The following is a 22,573-nucleotide window of genomic DNA, read 5'->3' on the forward strand; positions in this document are numbered from 1 at the left end:
AGAAGTATTACGGTGTGTGTATATGTGATGATTTCATTATTGTTATAAATGCAACGGCAAAATATGATTAATATAGACAGCGATTTATTATAAAACAATTTCAATCACAAACGGGAGAAAAAAAACACAATAAAATAGATCAGCGCAGTGCTGGGTGGACAGGAGTCTATACCCAGAGGTACAGATTTACCCAAATCCACACGAAGGGTAGAATGTCCAGGGTTTTTATAGGGGTTTTGTGCCCTGAGGCCAAAACTCCGAGCAGTCACTGTTCAACAAAGCGTCTTGATAGTCAGTTGAATGGATTTCCTGGAACCGGCAAACTGAATCAATAGACAGTGGGGCAGAGTCTCCTCATATGTAAAAAGGTCTTGGGTGTTCCTTGATTTCATCTTGGTTTGGGCCATCAGGACGGAGCGGTTGGCTCCGGTGTTGGAGCCGAAGAATATCTCGGCTGGGCTTTTTCTTTGACCAGCCTGATGGCCCATGTCCTGCTTATTCTTTTAGGTTGATGGGCACCGGCTAGGATCGTTATCCCGGTGCCGGCTAGAATTGTTATCTCTAAAATGGATGTTTGCGGCTGGACCTAGGGAGGAATCTTTGGCCACACTCCAAGTACTGACTTTACATGTCCACAAGCGTGGCCAAAGCCACACATACAGAGCAACACCAAGTTCTCATGGTGTACCAAGAGAAACAAAGATTTAATAACATTATTTCTTAGACAACTGCTGGGGATGAAGTCAAATGTAAAGAAAAAATGGAAATGTAAAAAATCATGGATGTTAGTGCACACGGATACAAAGTTTCTGCTTTTGAGCTCCGCAGATGTTTTTTTCTTTCCTCTTTCCCTTCTTGTGTGAGCTGCCTTTGAGTCAGTTATGTTATGTTGAGCTCTTGTGGGCACAGAGCGGTACTGCCACTGTGCCCCGACCGGGGCCCTGCCCCGCTCCTCTGGGTAACGGCGGGGAGGCGGCAGCGGGAGCTACGGCAGTTCTGCGGCTGCCGAGCCTGGGGAGGGAGTGAGCGGGGCGGTGTCTGTAAATAGCAGGGAGGGGTGAAATAGCGTTAAGTGTGTAAAGTGACACGGCTGGGAGCAGGGACACTGCGCTAAAAGGAGCGGCGGCCGTGCAGGCCGGCGGCTAAGAATAGCAGCAGTGGCGGGCGGCAGATCAGTTTCAGCTTCACGGACGGACTGCGGGGAGAAGGACGGTGAGCAGCGGACCCGCAGCAGGCGAGGGGCAGGCACTTAGGTATTTTGCTAAGGTGTTTACCTCGGCCAGCACCTAATCGGGCAGTCCAAGTCCCCACAGAAGAGGAACCGCTGCGAGGGAAGAGGCGCTCAGAGCCCGCAGCGAGCTGTGCACGCCCTCCCCACCGCCGCTCCCTGCTCCGCGCTACCATCGCAGCTTTGCGAGCTGGCACCACACCCGGGCGAGCTGGTGGCTACGCCCCTCCTCGCCCCCTGCCCCGAGTGCCGCTGGGGCGCTCCGATAGAGGCTCTGCGGGGGCCTTTTAGGCGGGACCAGGGCAATAGAGAGGGCTGGAGAAGGGGTCGGGAGTCTGGCGAGCGGGGCCCAGGGCGACCGCGGACCCTGTGAGCACCCCTGGCTCCGCCCAACTGAGCACCTCGCGCTCCCATGGGCCGCAGCCTCAAAGCTTCCGCCAATCCCGGTGGATTGGTTCTAGGTCAGGGCTCTAGGTCAGGGTTCTAGGTAATGGTTCTAGATCAGGGTTCTAGGTTATGGTTCTAGGTCAGGGTTCTAGGTCAGGGTTCTAGGTTATGGTTCTAGGTCAGGGTTCTAGGTGGCCAATCACAGCCGCCCTTTTTCATCCAGGCGCGGTCTCGCCAAGCTCAGCCCGCTCAGTCGCGGCCCGGTCCCGCTCCCCCATTTTGCTGGGGTGCCGCTCCGGCCGCTGTCGCTTTGGGAGCCGGTGGAGCCGAGCTGCCGCAGCCCCGAGAGGTGCTGCTGGGTCCCGGGAAGGGTGGGTGGGGGCTCCCCGTTCAGGTCCCGGCCGTAATTTCGCCCAAAGAAACGGGGAGAAGGGGGGGAGCGGGCGGGATCGCGGGAGCGGGGCCTGAGGGGACAGCAGGGGGTCGCGGAGGCGAGCGCGGCGGGAATGGGCGGGCTGGGATTGGCGGGCCCGGCGCTGCCTCGGGCTGTGATTGGCTGGGCTGGCCGGCCGTGGGCTATAAATAGCGTGAGCTGGAGGGGTGCGGGCGTTAGTTCGGCGGCGAGCCGTGGAGAGGCGGCGGCGGAGAGGCGGCGGCGGGCGGCGGCAGCGGCGAGCGGTGGCGTGTGCGATCCAGGGAGCGCCGGTGCGCCAGGACGGGAGCCCTGCGCTCACTGAACTGGGGAGCGCCGGTGAGGTCGGGCGCCATGCCCGCGTCTGCTGGGGCCAGCATCTGGGGGCCGGCGGTGTCCTGGGGCGGTGGGGCCGGTCGTGGCCAATTCTTTCTGCCACATCCTGGTCTTTTCGGGCGGCCGGAGGCGGGTGCGGGGTCTGGAGTGGCACAGGGAGACGAGCTGCTGCTTCTGCGGGACAGAGAGGAGCTGTTTTGTAGTTTCTGGATTGAAGATAATGTTGAAAATATCGAGAATAAAGCTGGTTTTTTTTCATTTTTATTATTTTAGTTTGATTTTATTTAAAATAATAACGATTTTCTTTATTACGTTGCTTTGTTTTGCTCGTTTTATTAAAATAATAAAATTATTATTAATTATAATTACTTTTAACAAGATATATTGTTATCTTTATATGTATTAGTTTAAGTATTAATAAATAATGATTAAATATTATCTACCATTATTAAATACTATTTGTTAATAATTATTTAATTAAATATTCATTATTTATAAGTTTGTTATTATTTACGAATTATTTAATACTATTAAATATTAATTAAATATTTATTAATAATTATTTAATTAAATATTTATCATTTATTAGTTAGCTAATATTAATTATTATTTATTGGTTATTAATTAAATCTTAAATAAATGCAAATTATTAATTAATAAAATATTGATTATTTACTAGTTCATTATTATTTATGATTTAATTATTAATTAAATATTATTTATTTATTAATTATTAGAATTAATTACTTTAGGGGCTTTTTTGCTGGATAGCTGATGTTAATTCAGTAGAGATTGTGGGGCTGGGGCTGAAACACCCGTTGTGGGACCAGTGGAGACATAAAGCCCCAGGGTGTGGAATAAAGACCTTGGCACTGGAATCATGCCTAAACCAATGTGGGGCAATGGAAATACTGAGGCTGGAGCTGGATAAATGCCATGGGGGAAGGGGATGGAGCTGCAGCTCAGGGCCTGCAGGAGGTGCCTGGGGGATTAGCAGCCCCTGTCTGCTGGTACCAAGGAGAGTCTGAGGGTCTGGGGGCTGGGAGGGCCCAAGGGCACCTTTTGGGATGGGGGAGCAGGGGCCCAATGGCTATTCCCAGCCCCTGGTTCTGCCTGGGGGGGGTGAGGGGGGGGCCTTTGGGGAAGTGCTGGGCTGAGACCCAGGGGGAAGGGGAAGGTACCTGTTGGGCTTGAGGCCTCAAGTGGCCCCAAAGTTGGGCTCCCATTAGGGTGGGTAGGACAATATCTAGAGACATTGAAGTGATAGTAATAACTGATTTGTGGCCTTATCAACAGCCCTGGGTTGCAGTGAGAAGCAGGAGCAGCTTTCAGCCACCAGTAGTGGGAAGCTGAGGAGCTGGAACTGAGGAAGCAGAGCTGGAGCAGACAGAAACATGGTAGGGTTTAGAATAAAACTGTTGTGGGGCTGGGATAAGGAATATGGAGCTGGGATGCAAACTGCGTGGCTGGAGCTGAAGTCAGAGTAAGGGCTGGGATAGGGCCTTGCAGAGCTGTTCCTGCAGTAAGGATGGTCAGGTTGGGGCTGGAATGTGGGTTCAAGAGCTAAACTCAAACCACAGAGAGCTAGAGCTAAAACAGAGATCCTGCCTGGAGAGCCAGAAAGCAGCATGATGTGGCACTGCTGGGAAGATGAGGAGGCAGAAGCGCAGCACAAGAGCTGGCAGTCAAATAAAGCTTGTGGGACTGAAGCTGAAATCACTGGGGCTGGGATGGGGACTGCTGCAAACACTGTTCTGAGGGCATAGTGACTGTACATGTGGGAAGCAAGCATAGAATGGTACACAACGGGGCAGGCTGTAAATACAGTAAAGATTGCTTTGGGGTTGGGATGGGGTGGGAGTGGCATTTTTCAGCCTGGAGGTGAAACCTCAGAGCTGGAACCAAGAAAAAAGACCCTTTATCTCAAACTGGAGCAGCTTCACCTACCAGAGAGGGGGAAAAAGAAGCGGATGTGGAGCTGGAAGAAGAGAGTTTGCAGTGAAGTAAAGCTTGTGGGCCAAGAGCTGAAATCACTGGGGCTGGGAAGGGCTCTCCAGGGCTAGAGCTGAAATCACTGTGGGGCTGCGGTAGGGACTGCTAATGGGATTGCCACTGTAGGATCTGTGTGCTGGAATCACTGTAGGCCTGTGATATGGATGTTGTGGCTGGGTCCTGTGACTAGCAATGGAACAAGATGGGTAGGGCCAAAAAAGGGCACTGTAACAGGGGACCTGTAAAGCTGCCAATGCCGGGATTTTGCCTGCGTCTGTGATAGCCACTGTGGGGCTGGTGCTGAAATCACTGTGGGGCTGGGATATGGATTGATAATACGATTGCTACTGTAGGATCTCTGTGCTGGAATCACTGTAGGCCTGTTGTATGGATGTTGGGGCTGGGTCCTGTGACTGGAAATAGAACAAGATGGGCAGGGGCAAAATAATGAGACCGTAACAGGGGAGCTGAAATGGCTGGCAGTGCCGGGATTTTGCCTGCGTCTTTGATAGCCACTGTAGGGCTGCTGCTGAATTCACTGTGGGGCTGGGACATTGACTGTGGGGTGAGCTTATAGGCCCTAGGGTGGGACCTGAAATGTTGCCGAGCTGGAGACAGGAGGAAGATCATGCGCCTTGAACCTGGAGAAGTTTCAGCCAGGAGCATTGAAGAAACACGCATCTGGAGCTGGAAGAAGAGAGCTTGCAGTGAAATAAAGCTTGTGGGCCAAGAGCTGAAATCACTGTGGGGCTGGGATAGGGACTGCTACTGGGATTGCCACTGTAGGATCTGTGTGCTGGAATCACTGTAGGCCTGTTGTATGGATGTTGGGGCTGGGTCCTGTGACTGGAAATAGAACAAGATGGGCAGGGGCAAAATAATGGGACCGTAACAGGGGAGCTGAAATGGCTGGCAGTGCCGGGATTTTGCCTGCGTCTTTGATAGCCACTGTAGCGCTGCTGCTGAATTCACTGTGGGGCTGGGACATTGACTGTGGGGTGAGCTTCTAGGCCCTAGGGTGGGAGCTGAAATGTTGCCGAGCTGGAGACAGGAGGAAGATCATGCGCCTTGAACCTGGAGAAGTTTCAGCCAGCAGCAGTGAAGAAACACGCATCTGGAGCTGGAAGAAGAGAGCATGCAGTGAAATAAAGCTTGTGGGCCAAGAGCTGAAATCACTGGGGCTGGGAAGGGGCTCTCCAGGGCTAGAGCTGAAATCACTGTGGGGCTGGGATAGGGACTGACAATGACATAGCCACTGTAGGATCTGTGTGCTGGAATCACTGTAGGCCTGTGATATGGATGTTGGGGCTGGGTCCTGTGACTGGAAATAGAACAAGATGGGTAGGGCCAAAAAAATGGGACTGTAACATGGGACCTGAAACTCTGGCAGTGCTGGGATTTTGCTTGCGTCTGTGATAGCCACTGTAGGGCTGGACAGGAAACCACTGTGGGGCTGGGATATTGACTTTGGGGTGGGCTTCTAGGCCCTAGGATGGCATCTGAAATGTTGCTGAGCTGGAGAAAGGAGGAAGATCCTGCGCCTTGTACCTGGAGAAGTTTCAGCCAGCAGCATTTGAGAAGTACGTATCTGGAGCTGGAAGAAGAGAGCATGCAGTGAAATAAAGCTTGTGGGCCAAGAGCTGAAATCACTGGGGCAGGGAAAGGGTCACTTGGACTGGAGCTGAAATCACTGTTGGGCTGGGATATAGAGACTGATAGTGGGATTGACACGGCTGGGTGAGATAACTATGTTAGCATTCATATGCTTAAATCACTGTCGGTCAGTAATACTGATGTTGTGACAGTGTCAAAGGGTTGAGGTCAAGGGCAAAAGTCAGGGTTCAATGGTTAAATTGAAAATCAGGGATTCAAACTTCAAGGGTCACATGTGAATGGTCAGTGTTCAAAGATGAAGAATAAAGGGTCCAAGGTCCAATGTTATGTTTTAATTTTCCAAGGTTATGTGGTTCAAAGTCAGTTATCAGGGAATCAAATTTCAGAGAGCTAAAGTCAAGAGACAAAGGTCAAAATTCAGAGGTTAAGAGTAAAAGGTCAATGGGAGGTTGCCAGGGATTTGGAGGGAAGAGGAGTATTTATAAACTTTATCCATATTTCCCTGTAATTGTGGGTGTTTGGATTTCATTTGTGCTCATCAGGATAAGCCATAAACAAGCCCCTGAACTCTGCATCCATGTCACAAGCACTTCCACAGAAAGGCATGTCAGCAGTGATTCTAGAGGAAAAATTAGAGGTGATAGCTTATGATCCCTGGGGAATTACATTGGGAATTATGAAACTCAAACACATGGAATTGTGGAGGTGGAATTCCATTTTCAGCCTTGGGCACCAGGAGAAGGAGAGGTGTCCTCATCCATAGCAAGGAAAGCCTGGTGCCCCAGTGTGTCAGGTGCAGACAATGAGCTGTCCAGGGAATGAGCAACAAGTTCCTTCTGCCCCTCCCCTTACCCGTAGGATGGCAACAGCACAAACTGAACTGTGACGTTGATGAGCGCTCAGAGTAGCTCCAGGTGTGAGCAGTGAGGTTGATGAGCTCTCAGAGCAGCCCCAGGTGTGAGCAGTGAGGTTGATGAGCTCTCAGAGCAGCCCTAGGTGTGAGCAGTTATGGTAAAGAATGGGTGGGTCCTGCCTGGGGCTATTTTAGGGGGAGGGTTTGTCTCACTTTGCTTGGGCACGGAGCAGTTGCAGAAGAGGGGTTTATGGTGGGCTTCCCTGGGGGTACCTCATGGAATGATACTGAGACCATCTCATAGGATCTGGGAGAACAGCTGGTTGCGTTTGGACATGGAGCATTGCTTAAAGGAGGTGCCGAGGGAGAAACCTTTGTGTCTGGAAGCAGCATCGGAGCAAGTAAGCCAGTGCGAGTTTGCAGTGGGGCTTTTCTCCTTTTCCTTTTTGATTTCCTCTTGCCAGGGAGCGACAGAGCTGTGTGGAGGAGAGGCGGGCTCTGCCGAGCCGGCAGGCGGGAGCCGCGGTGTGGAGCTGTGTTCCGGCCTCGTTGTCCACTCCGGGCGCAGGGCTCGGGCACCGCCGGGGCCCCTTCGGGCCGGTCCCGGTGCCGCTGGGCGGGCCGGGCTCTCCCGGGGCCGGAGCTGCCCCCGCCCGCCGGAGGAGCCGCTTTCCGGCCGGGAGCGCGGGGCCGCCCCCGGGTGCCGAGTGCCGCCGCTGCCGGGGCTCGCGTGGTTTCCCCGGTCCCCCTGCACCTGGAGCGGCGCCAGCCCGGGAGCGAGTCCCGGCGGGGGCCGCTGGGGAACACTTGTGGCTTGTCAGCTTCAGAGTGCGCTTGCAAAAATCACTGGGAGGAGGGGAGGGGGAAAAGCCCGACCTTCGGGGCTTTTTGTCTCGGGGCTTTGTCGGTGTTGCTCTTTAGCCGAGCTGCGCCTTTAAATAACGATGTGGTGCCTTCTAGAAACTGTGTCCAATACCTTTTGCACCCTCGCAGGAGGGCTTCGAGCTCAGGTTTTTCCATTGCCGAGTTAACTGCAGGTGCGAGCTGGCAGCGTCCCGTGCATCTGGGGTGTGTGAATCTGTTTGTGATGTTCATTTCCCCTGGATGCAGAGCTGGGCTTTTTGGGCAGACTGTATTTCTCAAGCCTCGGGGTTTATTTAAGCCTTGCACACGATTTTCTGGAGACGCGGGCCGAGTGAGAGCTTTGTCTTGGTGCTGTACTAGAGAATGGAAAGCAGGGGGTCCCCTCAATATCCCCGTGGAAGCTGGAATGTCTGAGGGAATGGATGTGACAATTCTCGGGGCTGAACCTGGCTCCCAGCGCTCTGCAGCGTAGGATGCGAGAGAGCAGGGCCGGGGGACAGCGGGGTAGGGACAGCGAGGTGCTTCGTGCTCTGGGTTTGGTGTTGCTGATGTTTCCAGAGCCAGAGCAGGTTGATTTGGTTCAGGTGCACTGGAACAGGATCCAAACTTTGGAAAGATTTGAGACAAACGGGGAGAAAAACGTTTTAAAATGAATGTGTTTCTTAATAGAAATCAGGTTTCAGTCTGTTTTTAAATTGATTTTAAAGGAATTTTTTTTTGAGGAAAAGTGAAAAAAATGTTTATTTTAATAAGTAGGGCATAGGTAAGAGGAAAAAAAAGGATGAATAATGTTAGATAATTTCTTTGTTGAGGAGAAAAGAGCAGGAGCTTTAGAAGGGTTTTCTGCACATGTGGTTTGGATGTTTTTGGAGTTGGGCTGTGGCGTTGATCTTTTTGAGCCATGGGGTGTTTTGGTGGTAGCTTGGGTTTTTGGATTGGAGTAAAGTTGAATAGTTTTAGAAGTAGTTGTTATGGTTCTGGTAATTATTTTGTATTCACTAAGAAATGAGAAATTAGTTTGAAAAAGTAAAAAATGCATTTTTTGTTGTGTTAGACAGTAGAGTTGAGAGAGAATTTGAGTGAGGCTGTATTAGTATTGTATATAGATTGTATGTTCAAAGAATTTTTTCTTTTTTAGTTTTGAAGTTACAGAATTTATGTTTGGGCATAAAGCGGATGATGAGGATATAATATAATGTAATTTAAGGACATTTTATTTTTTATTGTATATATTTGGCTTAGAGGTCAAATTAATGTTTATTGAATTTAAATATGCTTTTATGCAGATACAGGTAAATATAAATAGTGGCGGTAATATTTAGTAAGCAGAGATATTTATATGTGATTTTTATTCAATATTAGATTTTTTTGGTGGTACACAGTGTGTTGTTTGATTTGTTTGTGTTGTATACTATGTGAAATTTATTTTTTGAATAAAGATGATTCTATGAATGGGTTTGTATTTTAGGTAGAATCAATTAAAATAGATTTTGATATGTATTACTGGGTTTTGTTTATTGTATGTTGGGGTTCAGATTGGGTAGGGTTTGTTTGGTTAGCTCAGTTTTGAGTGTTAATTAGGTGGCTTTTGTTAGATGCAGTTTTCAATTTTTGAAAGTTTTTTATTGACTGGTTTTAAGGTGACTTAGTAATTGATTGTATCATTTTATTTTGTTTGTAGTTGGTGTATAATAATGTATATGTCCTATTTATTTAATGTTGTGTTTTCTAGTTTAGGTGTTGATGATAAGTTTGGATTTCTTTCTGTTGTGTTTCTTAGTTTCATTTCTGGGGGCAGGCATTTATATGGTGGATTTTTATAGGTATATTTTTGGGGGTGATGCTTTTTAATTTTTTAGTAGTTTAGATTGGTTTTTTGTTTTTAATGAGCTATTAAATTTTTTTATAGAGTATTGGTGAGTATTTAGGTATTAGCATAAAGGTAGGGCTTTGGGGCTTTTTTCTGCTGATGTTTAGGGTTAGTTGAATGGTTTTGAGTTTAGCGAGTTGGTCTGATTATTTTTTAATAGTTGGTGTGATTTGTTGTGTGGAGTTCAATAGCGTTGTTTTTTATTTATGTCTAACTTTGCTGATGTGATAAGAACTGTTAGTGAAAGAGCCTAGCATCCATTTTTGCTGGTAGTTGGTTGTATGGTGTTGGTTTTGTTTGTGTTGCCTGTTTTGGTTTTTTTTGTTAGTGAGATTAAAGTTTTTATTTTGGGGTTAATTTGTGATTATTTTAAAGATTTTAGGGCAATTTAGGTTTTTGATTCAGGGGTGCTGTGGTGAGAGTACTTTGTTTTATGTAGTATTGGTGATGTGCATAGAGGGAATATTTGTTATGAAAATTTATTTTAGTATTGTTAGTTGAAGTGTTAGGATGAGTTCTGTTTCAGTGTTGAGTCTTTGAGGGGGTTAAGATTTTTTTCCCTTGGTTGGTGGAGGTATTGTGATTTTATTGATGACACTGGTGGGAATTTGATGCTGTTTGTTTTTTGGTTATTTTTAGGAATATGATTTTTGTAGTAGGCTTGGAAGAATTCACTTTATTTCAGGACATACTAGTTTAGTGATGTAAAGGTTCCCATATTAACGCGTCAGTGTCTTAGATTTTTTTTTCTTATTTAGGTTTTCCAGAATTTACCGATAATTTAGCAATCAAGCAGGGATGGCACCTCATTCTTGAAAAGATGGCCATGGAAAAACCTGTGTCTAACAACATGTACCTGACAGAAGGCAACAATTTTGCCGTTATTACAGGGCCAAATACGAGTGGCAAAACAACGTTGGCATGGAACTGCTGCAGGAGAGGAGTTTCTGGTGGGCTCCCAGTGGCATCTGATGGAGTGACGGTGAGAGCATCTCATAGGGTCTGGGGGAGCACCTGGATGCACTTAGACTTGGAGTACTGCTTAAAAGAGGTGGTGATGGACAAAGCTTTTTGCCAGGAAGCAGCACCTGAACAGCTGAGCTAGTGTGGATTTGCAGGGGTGATTTTTGTCCTTTTCCCTTTTGATTTCATCGTGGCAGTCCCTCCCCAGTGCCCTCAATCTGTCAAATGAATTCCAAGAAAAAAAGGCTGAGCAAACAGTGAAAAGAAGGGGTATAGGTAAGGTGGAGTTCAGGTGTACCCCACCCCAAACCCTAAACAGCAGCCCTAACAGTGCTCCCGTTTCCCTGAGGCAGCTGCAGGCAGGAACCCTAAAGCAGCAGAGTGCCAGAACCCCTGAGAGGTGCAGGCAGTTCCCTGGTGCTAGGGCCAGCCAGGAAGAGATAGTGGGGGGACGATCCGCAGGGTTGGGGAAACAGGGGGTTTCCCGCCCCGCCCCACCCTGGGCTCTCTGTCCCTCCGCAGCTGGGGATTGCTCCCACCCCTCCTCGAGGCGGCGGTTGGTAAGGCTTCGTGCCTGGCCTCCGCAAAGAGTTCGGCTCTGTCAGCCTCTGCCCTGTCTCAGGGCCAAACTTAGGTAGGGTAGGGAGCAACTGTGGATTGCCTGGTCCGGGCTAAGGGACATCTCTTGGGGCCTATGGATAAGGAGCATCCCCGGTTGCAAGCGTAGGGTTGTAAGTTTGTAGGGTTCAGTGGGGCAGCTTGGCAGTGACACAGAGAGGCTGAGGGAGGGCTTCAGAGGTCAAGGGCCTGAGGGCTGGAGACAAACAGTGAAAATAAAAGGGGTACAGGTTGGGATATAAGGTAGAGTACAGGACTATTCAAACCCTAAACAGTAGCCCTAACAGTGCTCCCGTTTCCTTGAGACAGCTGCAGGCAGGAACCCTAAAGCAGCAGAGTGCCAGAACCCACGAGAGGTGCAGGCAGTTTCCTGGTGCTAGGGCCAGCCAGGAAGCGATAGTGGGGGGACGATCCGCAGGGTTGGGGAAACAGGGGGTTTCCTGCCCCGCCCCACCCTGGGCTCTCTGTCCCTCCGCAGCCGGGGATTGCTCCCACCCCTCCTCGAGGCGGCGGTTGGTAAGGCTTCGTGCCTGGCCTCCGCAAAGAGTTCGGCTCTGTCAGCCTCTGCCCTGTCTCAGGGCCAAACTTAGGTAGGGTAGGGAGCAACTGTGGATTGCCTGGTCCGGGCTAAGGGACATCTCTTGGGGCCTATGGATAAGGAGCATCCCCGGTTGCAAGCGTAGGGTTGTAAGTTTGTAGGGTTCAGTGGGGCAGCTTGGCAGTGACACAGAGAGGCTGAGGGAGGGCTTCAGAGGTCAAGGGCCTGAGGGCTGGAGACAAACAGTGAAAATAAAAGGGGTACAGGTTGGGATATAAGGTAGAGTACAGGACTATTCAAACCCTAAACAGTAGCCCTAACAGTGCTCCCGTTTCCTTGAGACAGCTGCAGGCAGGAACCCTAAAGCAGCAGAGTGCCAGAACCCACGAGAGGTGCAGGCAGTTTCCTGGTGCTAGGGCCAGCCAGGAAGCGATAGTGAGTGCTAGGGCCTGCTGGTGTCATATAAGCTGGGGTTTCTATCCTTGGGGTACACTGGGCTCCCTGTCCCTCACTGACTGGAGAGTCTTCCTCCCCTCCTTGAGGTGGTGGTAATTTGGCTGTGTCAGCCAATACTGCTGTGAAGCAAGCCTCTGCCTACCTGTGGGGTGAATTGTGCAGCCCATGAACCTGGGCATTCTCTAGAGAAGGTAAGTGCTGGATTTTCACAGATGTGCCACTAAGATCCTGCATTGATATTTGGTCTTCTTGGTTGTAGCTGACGGAGAGACGACAGCCTGGCGATGGCAGGAACTTCCCGGATAGCCAGGCAGCCTTCCTTGGCGCTTCGTGTGGATCCTCCCCACCGGGCATGCGAGAGCTGAGTCGAAGGCTACGACCCGCGGAGGGGATGAAAGCGGGGTGCCGGGACGGGACATGTGACCTGGGATTTTTGAGTCAGCTTTGGGGACGGGGAGGTCCAGGCTGTGGCCCCTTAGGCCACAGGGTGGGAGAGCCTCACTTTTGCTCACAGTGCTGAGGTGTGCAGGACAGAGCAGCCTCGGGGCGCGTCGTGTCACTTGTCCGTCGTGCCTTCTGTGTCTTTTGTGCCTCTTGTGTTGTACGTGCCTTGCCCTATCTCTTCTGGGGGCTTGCCAGAAACCCCAGCATCACACTTATAGCATCTCCAATCTCTGGGCTCCTCGGCTCGGCAGCTCTCAGAGGCCTCGGAATCGCGTCTCTTTTGAAAAGCATCCCATCGGATGTCTTTTAGATGTCTTGTTCCGAGCTGTGTCAACAGCCGTGCGCCGCGAGGATCCATTGTTGCGGCTTAGGACTTGAAGAAACGCAAAGATAGGTAGAGGATTGCTGCCATAAGATTCTTGGGCATCCGTCTTGGCGGTTCCTGGAGTTTGTCATTCCGTCAGCATCTTCTTCCTCCCGGGTTCTGTGAGCTTCATCAGCTCGCCTTCATTCTCACCCGGCTCATCTCGTTCCGCATTCTCTCAGTCCTTGCGGCCGTTCTTGTGGCCCAGAGTTTTGTCTCCCCATTGTGTCCCCTCGTCTGTTGTCTGGTGTGTCACGGGTGTCTGGGTGTAGTTGTCCCGGAGCTGCTCTGCCCTGCTGCCCAGCCTGGCTGTAGGTGTAAAAGGCCAAGTCCCAGGCCCCTGTAATTTGACATTTGTGATGTAGGGTGGAGTTGGGGTCTAGAACATATTCCTAGATCAACACAAGATGCCTGGAGCTGTGAAGTTCCCCTGCAGCACTTTGACTTTTGTCTCAGCTTTCTTTCAGATGCGGATGGATGAAATCGGTGGCCGAGAGCCCCAGCCAGGGTAAGGGGGTTCCCCCAAGAAGGTAAGTCAATGTTTGTCTTTGCAGGGCAACTGGAACCGGTCACTGTGTTACAGGTCTCCTCTTTGTCTTTATTTTTAGGAAATAGAGCCGGCCAGCAGCAGTCAAGGTGAAGCGGGCAAGGTGAGCGTTGACCGGTGGAGGGAGGCTGTTGTTATCGCTGGGCTCTCAGTTTCTGGTGCGACGCCAAGCGTCCCTTCTTGTTTGTGTGCTTTAGGCGGTCCAGTCGTGTTTCGTCGAGACCCCGTCAACCAGCCGGCCGGCACGCCTGCTTCGCCGCTCCCGTGAGCCCTGCGGAAGCGTTACAGGGACCGCGTGACGGAGCCTTTTCCACGTGAAGGGGGGCGGTGTGGGTGGCCTTCAGGAACGGGCCGAGGGCTTCCCGTGAGTTGGGGATGTCGGGAGGAGGAGCAGCGAGGGCCTGTTCAAGTTTCAGCAATGCCACATCACTTTTTTTTCTCTTAACACAGGCGCGCCCTGCGACGACGGTGTCTGGTCCCGGCGTGGCCGTATCGTGCGGCCTCAGGACACGGCCGTTCGCAGGACACCGTGAGTAGCGGAATTGTCGGGTTTTGGCCGATGCCCTGCGCAGCAAGATCAGCTGCTGATTTTCTGTTTGATTTTTTGTAGCTGAAGGAGAGACGACAGCCTGGCGATGGCAGGAACTTCCCAGATAGCCAGGCGGCCTTCCTTGGCGCTTCGTGTGGATCCTCCCCACCGGGCATGCGAGAGCTGAGTCGAAGGCTATGACCCGCGGAGGGGATGAAAGCGGGGTGCCGGGACGGGACATGTGACCTGGGATTTTTGAGTCAGCTTTGGGGACGGGGAGGTCCAGGCTGTGGCCCCTTAGGCCGCAGGGTGGGAGAGCCTCACTTTTGCTCACAGTGCTGAGGTGTGCAGGACAGAGCAGCCTCGGGGCGCGTCGTGTCACTTGTCCGTCGTGCCTTCTGTGTCTTTTGTGCCTCTTGTGTTGTACGTGCCTTGCCCTATCTCTTCTGGGGGCTTGCCAGAAACCCCAGCATCACACTTATAGCATCTCCAATCTCTGGGCTCCTCGGCTCGGCAGCTCTCAGAGGCCTCGGAATCGCGTCTCTTTTGAAAAGCATCCCATCGGATGTCTTTTAGATGTCTTGTTCCGAGCTGTGTCAACAGCCGTGCGCCGCGAGGATCCATTGTTGCGGCTTAGGACTTGAAGAAACGCAAAGATAGGTAGAGGATTGCTGCCATAAGATTCTTGGGCATCCGTCTTGGCGGTTCCTGGAGTTTGTCATTCAGTCAGCATCTTCTTCCTCCCGGGTTCTGTGAGCTTCATCAGCTCGCCTTCATTCTCACCCGGCTCATCTCGTTCCGCATTCTCTCAGTCCTTGCAGCCGTTCTTGTGGCCCAGAGTTTTGTCTCCCCATTGTGTCCCCTCGTCTGTTGTCTGGTGTGTCACGGGTGTCTGGGTGTAGTTGTCCCGGAGCTGCTCTGCCCTGCTGCCCAGCCTGGCTGTAGGTGTAAAAGGCCAAGTCCCAGGCCCCTGTAATTTGACATTTGTGATGTAGGGTGGAGTTGGGGTCTAGAACATATTCCTAGATCAACACAAGATGCCTGGAGCTGTGAAGTTCCCCTGCAGCACTTTGACTTTTGTCTCAGCTTTCTTTCAGATGCGGATGGATGAAATCGGTGGCCGAGAGCCCCAGCCAGGGTAAGGGGGTTCCCCCAAGAAGGTAAGTCAATGTTTGTCTTTGCAGGGCAACTGGAACCGGTCACTGTGTTACAGGTCTCCTCTTTGTCTTTATTTTTAGGAAATAGAGCCGGCCAGCAGCAGTCAAGGTGAAGCGGGCAAGGTGAGCGTTGACCGGTGGAGGGAGGCTGTTGTTATCGCTGGGCTCTCAGTTTCTGGTGCGACGCCAAGCGTCCCTTCTTGTTTGTGTGCTTTAGGCGGTCCAGTCGTGTTTCGTCGAGACCCCGTCAACCAGCCGGCCGGCACGCCTGCTTCGCCGCTCCCGTGAGCCCTGCGGAAGCGTTACAGGGACCGCGTGACGGAGCCTTTTCCACGTGAAGGGGGGCGGTGTGGGTGGCCTTCAGGAACGGGCCGAGGGCTTCCCGTGAGTTGGGGATGTCGGGAGGAGGAGCAGCGAGGGCCTGTTCAAGTTTCAGCAATGCCACATCACTTTTTTTTCTCTTAACACAGGCGCGCCCTGCGACAACGGTGTCTGGTCCCGGCGTGGCCGTATCGTGCGGCCTCAGGACACGGCCGTTCGCAGGACACCGTGAGTAGCGGAATTGTCGGGTTTTGGCCGATGCCCTGCGCAGCAAGATCAGCTGCTGATTTTCTGTTTGATTTTTTGTAGCTGAAGGAGAGACGACAGCCTGGCGATGGCAGGAACTTCCCGGATAGCCAGGCGGCCTTCCTTGGCGCTTCGTGTGGATCCTCCCCACCGGGCATGCGAGAGCTGAGTCGAAGGCTACGACCCGCGGAGGGGATGAAAGCGGGGTGCCGGGACGGGACATGTGACCTGGGATTTTTGAGTCAGCTTTGGGGACGGGGAGGTCCAGGCTGTGGCCCCTTAGGCCGCAGGGTGGGAGAGCCTCACTTTTGCTCACAGTGCTGAGGTGTGCAGGACAGAGCAGCCTCGGGGCGCGTCGTGTCACTTGTCCGTCGTGCCTTCTGTGTCTTTTGTGCCTCTTGTGTTGTACGTGCCTTGCCCTATCTCTTCTGGGGGCTTGCCAGAAACCCCAGCATCACACTTATAGCATCTCCAATCTCTGGGCTCCTCGGCTCGGCAGCTCTCAGAGGCCTCGGAATCGCGTCTCTTTTGAAAAGCATCCCATCGGATGTCTTTTAGATGTCTTGTTCCGAGCTGTGTCAACAGCCGTGCGCCGCGAGGATCCATTGTTGCGGCTTAGGACTTGAAGAAACGCAAAGATAGGTAGAGGATTGCTGCCATAAGATTCTTGGGCATCCGTCTTGGCGGTTCCTGGAGTTTGTCATTCCGTCAGCATCTTCTTCCTCCCGGGTTCTGTGAGCTTCATCAGCTCGCCTTCATTCTCACCCGGCTCATCTCGTTCCGCATTCTCTCAGTCCTTGCGGCCGTTCTTGTGGCCCAGAGTTTTGTCTCCCCATTGTGTCCCCTCGTCTGTTGTCTGGTGTGTCACGGGTGTCTGGGTGTAGTTGTCCCGGAGGTGCTCTGCCCTGCTGCCCAGCCTGGCTGTAGGTGTAAAAGGCCAAGTCCCAGGCCCCTGTAATTTGACATTTGTGATGTAGGGTGGAGTTGGGGTCTAGAACATATTCCTAGATCAACACAAGATGTCTGGAGCTGTGAAGTTATCCTGCAGTGCTTTGAGTTTTTTCTTAGCTTTTTAAGCATTTTATTATTTGCTGCCCAATGTGGGGTTCAGAAGAGTTAGGAAAACCTATGCTAATTATGTTGTATTGGTACTTACTGTGTGTTGGGATAAAGGACTTTGTAATGGTGTTACTTAATTCATGTCTCTCAGGGTGGAGGCCTTTATGTTGTTCTAGTCTCTGAGCTTTTTTGAGGTTTTAATGCCTTTCTTGTCCCTAAGTTTATTTTCTTGTCCAAAAATAACTCCAATACTGTCACTACTACATAACTTTCACAGTAAAAGAGCACAGATTAAAATAGCTGTTATGCTAAGCTCAGTAATAATGATGGATAAAAACTTTATAAAAGTACTGAAGTTTGTACCAAATAGCTTTAGTTTATTGTTTCTTTGGCCTATCCTACATCCCAATCCCAGTAACATGTTTTTAAAGTGTATTAGTAATTATACCCAGTTTATTAGAAGAAGAGCTAAAAAATCCCACTACAGTCTTTTTACTAATAATTCATACCACATCATAAAAGCAAAACAAAACACAAAAAGCTACATAAAACCTAACACAACCGAATCTGCTTAAAAAAACCTCAACAACTTACTAAACTGAAAACCATTCAATGAGCCCTAAGCATTACTGAAAACAACCTAACCAAATTGCTACCTTCTAATTCATAAATAATAATCCATGCTCTATAAAAATAAAGACCTCATTAACAATAAAAAAATTAAACTACTAAAAAAATAAGAAATCACTACACAAACTAACTACCTTTAAAATCCATCATATAAATATTCGTATCCCCAAAAATACAACTAATAAAAACCACCAAAGCAAAAAACAGGCACATGCAACTACAAAAAAAAAAAAAAAGATCAAAAATAAACTGCAATTAACCATACAGGAAAAATTTGGTTTTAACTCAATAATCTCATAATACCTTGAATCATCAAAATAAAAATACTATCTCCAAATAAACACAAAACCAAAAAATAAATGTAACCATAAACAATATTTTTCACATTATCACTAAGTTTAAAACATACTACAATCAAACAAATGAACCCCCTCTAAGAAACAATAATCCAAATAGAAATATAAGAAACCTAACAAATTAGCTACATTACTGTACCCCAAACACACCAAAATAAACACTACGTACTCACAATAATAAAAAAAATCACTAAATAAATAAAAACGTACCCTATACCTCACACTGCTACTCAAAACATCATCCTTAACCTCAAAAAACAAGCCCTTTAAAAACATAATACCCCTAAAAAACTAAATCAAACCATAAAACTCATTTCAAAAACAACCTTATCAACACCTAAACTAAAAACCATAATATTCAGTAAATATACCATATCCCCTACCATGCACCAAGTACAAAAAAAAAAACCAAACCTAAAAACTATTAAAAACCTTCTTAAAAACATTAAATAAAAAAGTCTTTCAAATAGTAAAAAACATCTAGCAAAAGCCACCTAATTCATTAACACCCCAAACTCCACCAAGCAAACTAACCCTACCCAATCTAAACCCTGACATATCATTAACAAAACCAAAATCCCAGTAACAAATAAAAAAATGTATTTAAAAAAGCAATTAAAATCAATTCCAGGTTAAATAGAAAAAACTCCATAAAACTGTCTTAACTCAAAAACCAAATGACACATGATAAATAATACGAAAAAATAACACAATATGTACCTCAAAAAATATGTACCTCAAAAAAAATCTAAGCATTAAATAAAAAGTACGTGTAAGCCTCACTTTTTACTCAATATCTCTACTCTTATCTGTCTATATATATAACTAATCTCTAAAAGAAACAAAACACCCCACACAAGTTATTTTCAAAAACAACATTCATTCCCCCACATCTTTCTCCAAACGATATTATCTACAACAAAACAAAAGTCTCCCTTACTTTGAGTTAATTTTTAACAAACTAAAAAAAAAAAATTGTCCAAACTATATATATATTTTCTTTCTCCTCTATTCTAATGTACTCTAAACTAAAACCCAAAGACCAAAAACTCACACATCCAGCCCTTGGGGGTCTGGGCCTCAACACTTTGCAACACCAAAAAAACTGATATATAACTAAACAAACAAAACTACAACAAGAACTTTCTAAATTGACCATCTCTTCAAACAACAACTAATTTTATTATTTATTATTCATTTTTTTATAATTATAAATACTTCACTCATTAAATAAACATTTTTTTCAATTTTCCTCCAAAGAAATCTCTTCCCAAACCAATTAAACAAAATAAAAAAACTACTTAAATTTTCTTTATTAAAAACCCCGTTCAAAACTTTTCTCCCAAATTTACCCTAAACCAGGAAAAATATCTACTGTTCAGTATACATATATCAATGTAGTATATAAATATAAATTTGATAATAATAGACATTAAAAAAATGTTTGATTACCATTTCAGTTAAAGGGGCTCTTTGGTGTTTATTTGGTTAGAGGTAGAGCTTTTAAATAAGAAATATAGAAATTAAAATGTACAAATCTATAATAAATACATTAAGATATAGATATAAAAAAGAAATATAGGTAATATAAACATAGACATGTAGATTAATATTCAATATGAATAAGATATGTATAGATGTTATATATGCTTATATGTTATATATGCTGCTTCACCCCCTACTGCAAGGTCACGGATGACAGCAACTCCCCTGCCATGTTCACCAAAATCATATTGCCAATATTTCCAATAAATAGTACATACATCACGGCAGCCATGTAAATCCACCACACCTCATCAGCACATGCACACTGCTGTACCATCCACTAACCAACCCACACAGCCCTCCAAATAAACTACACCTCATCAGCACATGCACACTGCCATACCATCCACTAACCAACCCACACAGCCCTCCAAATAAACCACACCTCATCAGCACATGCACACTGCCGTACCATCCAATCACCAACCCACACAGCCCTCCAAATAAACCACACCTCATCAGCACATGCACGGCACCATACCATCCACTAACCAACCCACACAACCCTCCAAATAAACCACACCACACAGGCCCACCAAAACACACGTGGCACAGCATCCAGAAACCACACAAATGTACAGCACCGCGTTTGGCCAGAAATGCATGAGCACAACCATTTTTAACCACAAATAAATGCACATCACCATATTCAACCCAAAATGCATCTGCAGATCACCATATCGAACCAGAAATACACATGAACCACCATAGTTACCTAAAAATAAATGCACAGCACCAAATGTGAACCAGAAAAACACAACCACCACCATTCCACTGCTGCTGGAATGGAGTGGCCCTCTCAGGAGGATCCTGGTTGCTTCAGGGCTTTGCGTCCACAAAGGAAAGGCATGCAGAAGGCAACACCATCACCCCAGCCCTGTAGTCTAGACCTAGAAAGAGTTCCAATAAAGCAAGGTGCTGCTGTCCTCGGCAGTTGGAGTTGTTCTCTGCCTTCTTTCGGGGTGAGGAGCAAAGGCTGGGGACAGGGTGGAGACTGGGGGGCTCCCGTGTCCCTTGGGGCACGCTGAGGTCCCTACCAGAGGGAGGGACACACTGCGCTGGAGGAGCAAGGTGAGCGGGGAATGGGGAGGGCTTTTGCTGGGTACCCTTCCCCAGAGGGGACCCCGAGCTGCCAGGAAATTCCCTGGGAGGGCTGGGTGCAGAATCCAAAAACCTGTAGAGTTGTTCTGGTTTTTACAGTAGGTATTGGCACGGAACAGGAATTGACCTCTCTAAATTCCCTTGGAAAGGAACCCCCTCTCTGTGCACTCCGTCGTTAGGGTTTTGTTATGCCAGGAACGGCTGAGGGTTAAGAAAGTGGGTTTTGTCTTTCCACCTCTTACTTCCCTGTAAAATGGGAGTGTATAAAACACATCTGTGCATCCCTGAGGTATTAAAATGCACCGAGAGAAATTTCTGTGCCTAAGGTCCATAGAGACGAGCGCATTCTGAACTTGGGGTTGAGTAGGGATTTATATTTTTGTCATTCTGACGTGTTAGCTGAATGAATTGGGAGAGTTTCCAAGAGAAAGAAATGCAAATTTCAGAAAGCAGAACATTAGAAAGAGAAATATATAAATGTATACATGTAAAAATAAATGTAGGGAAGCTAGATAGATCTATATATAGAGAGAGAGAGAGATAAAAAAAAATAAATACAAGTAATCCAAGTCTAGACAAGTAGATTAATAGTAAGTATGAAAACTATATGGATAGATGCTAATATAATATATTTTAATATCTGTTACGTATTATATCTATGTGTATAAACAAAGAAGTTCAATATGATAGAAATAGATATTAAAAAGAGTTAAATGAAGGGACTTTTTGTTTTTTATTTGGTTAGAGGCTTAGAGGCAGGGCATTTAAACGAATACTATAGAAATAAAAATATACACATCTATAATAACGAAATAAATATAGGGAGATAGATAGATAGATAGATAGATAGATAGATAGATAGATAGATAGATAGAGCCATAAAAAAATATAAATACCAGTAATCCAAATCTGGACAAGTAAATTAATAATCAGTATGAAAGCTATACAGATAGATGGTAATGCACTTTAATATCTGTTATGCATTATATCTGTGTGTATAAATATGGAAGATCATTATTATAGAACTAGATATTAAAAACATTTAAAATAAGGGCTTAATTGTTTTTTATTTGGTTAGAGGCTTAGAGGCAGAGCTTTTAAATGATTAATATAGAAATGAAAATATACACATCTATAATAAAGAAATAAATATGGGGAGATATATATATATAAATTGAAATAAAAACAAATAAATACAAGTAATCTAAAACTAGACAAGTAGATTAATATTCAATATGAAAAATATATGGATAGATGTTAATATATTTTTATATTGATTATGCATTATATCTATGTGCATAAATATAGATAAATATGATAGAAATAAATATTAAATACATTTAAATGAAGGGGTATTTTGTTTTTTATTTGGTTAGAGGCAGGGCTTACTAAGTTTTGATGGGGGCGTTTTTTGGGGCGTTCCTCAGAGAAGAATTTTTGGAAGGGGGTTGCACACGTGGTTTCTTGCCTCGCCTCTCTGCACGTGCAGGGGAACCCCCCGCCCACCCTGGGCTGAGCTCTGCAGCAGTGCTGCCGCCTTGTGGGCACAGAGCGGTACTGCAGCTGTGCTCCGAGCTGGGTGGGGCGGGGCCGGACGGGGCCGAGCTGAGCCGAAGCGGGCCGGAAAGAACCGAGCCGAACAGATCTGTGTCAGGACCGCCCCACCCCCGCAGGAGCCGGCCGGGAGGACCCCGGCAGAGGCGTTGACTCCAATGCCTGCCGTCACAGGCACAGCCGCCACCCAGCTACGGAGCCGCTGAGCCCCGCCACCATCATCCTCGCCCCGGGAAAGGCGGCGGAAAATCGGGCGGAGTGCTTGGAGTCGGTCGGTGTCGGCAGGTTTTTCGTTCAGGCAAGTAAGACAGACGCGCTGAGAGTAGCGGGGGCCTTAATTGTGCCATAACAAAGATGACCACTCGACCGGAAGTGGCTTCAGCCACAACAAAGATGGCAGCGAGGAAGGGCAGAAGTGATGTCACGCCACGCACAAGATGGCTCCCCAGTCATGGCCGGCTTGACCTTCCAAGGATGGTGGCCAAAAAGGCGGGAAAATGGAAGGACCCCGGGCGGTGGGTGCGTGCGATTGACTGCCTGACAAACACTCCGGCACCGATGCCGCTCCGGCGCAATTTTCTGCGGCTTT

General features: G+C 47.8%; 1 long non-coding RNA gene across 2 annotated transcripts; it reads left to right on the plus strand.

Moving 5' to 3' along the window:
• Positions 1-6,896: 6,896 nt before the first annotated feature.
• LOC147655199 (uncharacterized) lies at positions 6,897-17,165 on the plus strand. 2 transcript variants are annotated; one of them, XR_015283932.1, is made up of 12 exons: positions 6,897-6,965; positions 7,127-7,223; positions 10,447-10,538; positions 12,391-13,469; positions 13,548-13,589; positions 13,684-13,850; positions 13,937-14,015; positions 14,097-15,175; positions 15,254-15,295; positions 15,390-15,556; positions 15,643-15,721; positions 15,803-17,165. It is a non-coding gene; the product is annotated as an uncharacterized LOC147655199 (long non-coding RNA). The 2 variants fall into 2 exon arrangements; XR_015283931.1 differs by lacking the exon at positions 6,897-6,965 and having other exon boundaries at positions 7,039-7,223; positions 13,523-13,589; positions 15,229-15,295.
• The last annotated feature ends 5,408 nt before the right edge of the window (positions 17,166-22,573 follow it).

Source organism: Cyanistes caeruleus, chromosome 2 (genome assembly GCF_971803275.1).
Source record: "Cyanistes caeruleus chromosome 2, bCyaCae1.hap1.1, whole genome shotgun sequence".
NCBI lineage: Eukaryota > Metazoa > Chordata > Aves > Passeriformes > Paridae > Cyanistes > Cyanistes caeruleus.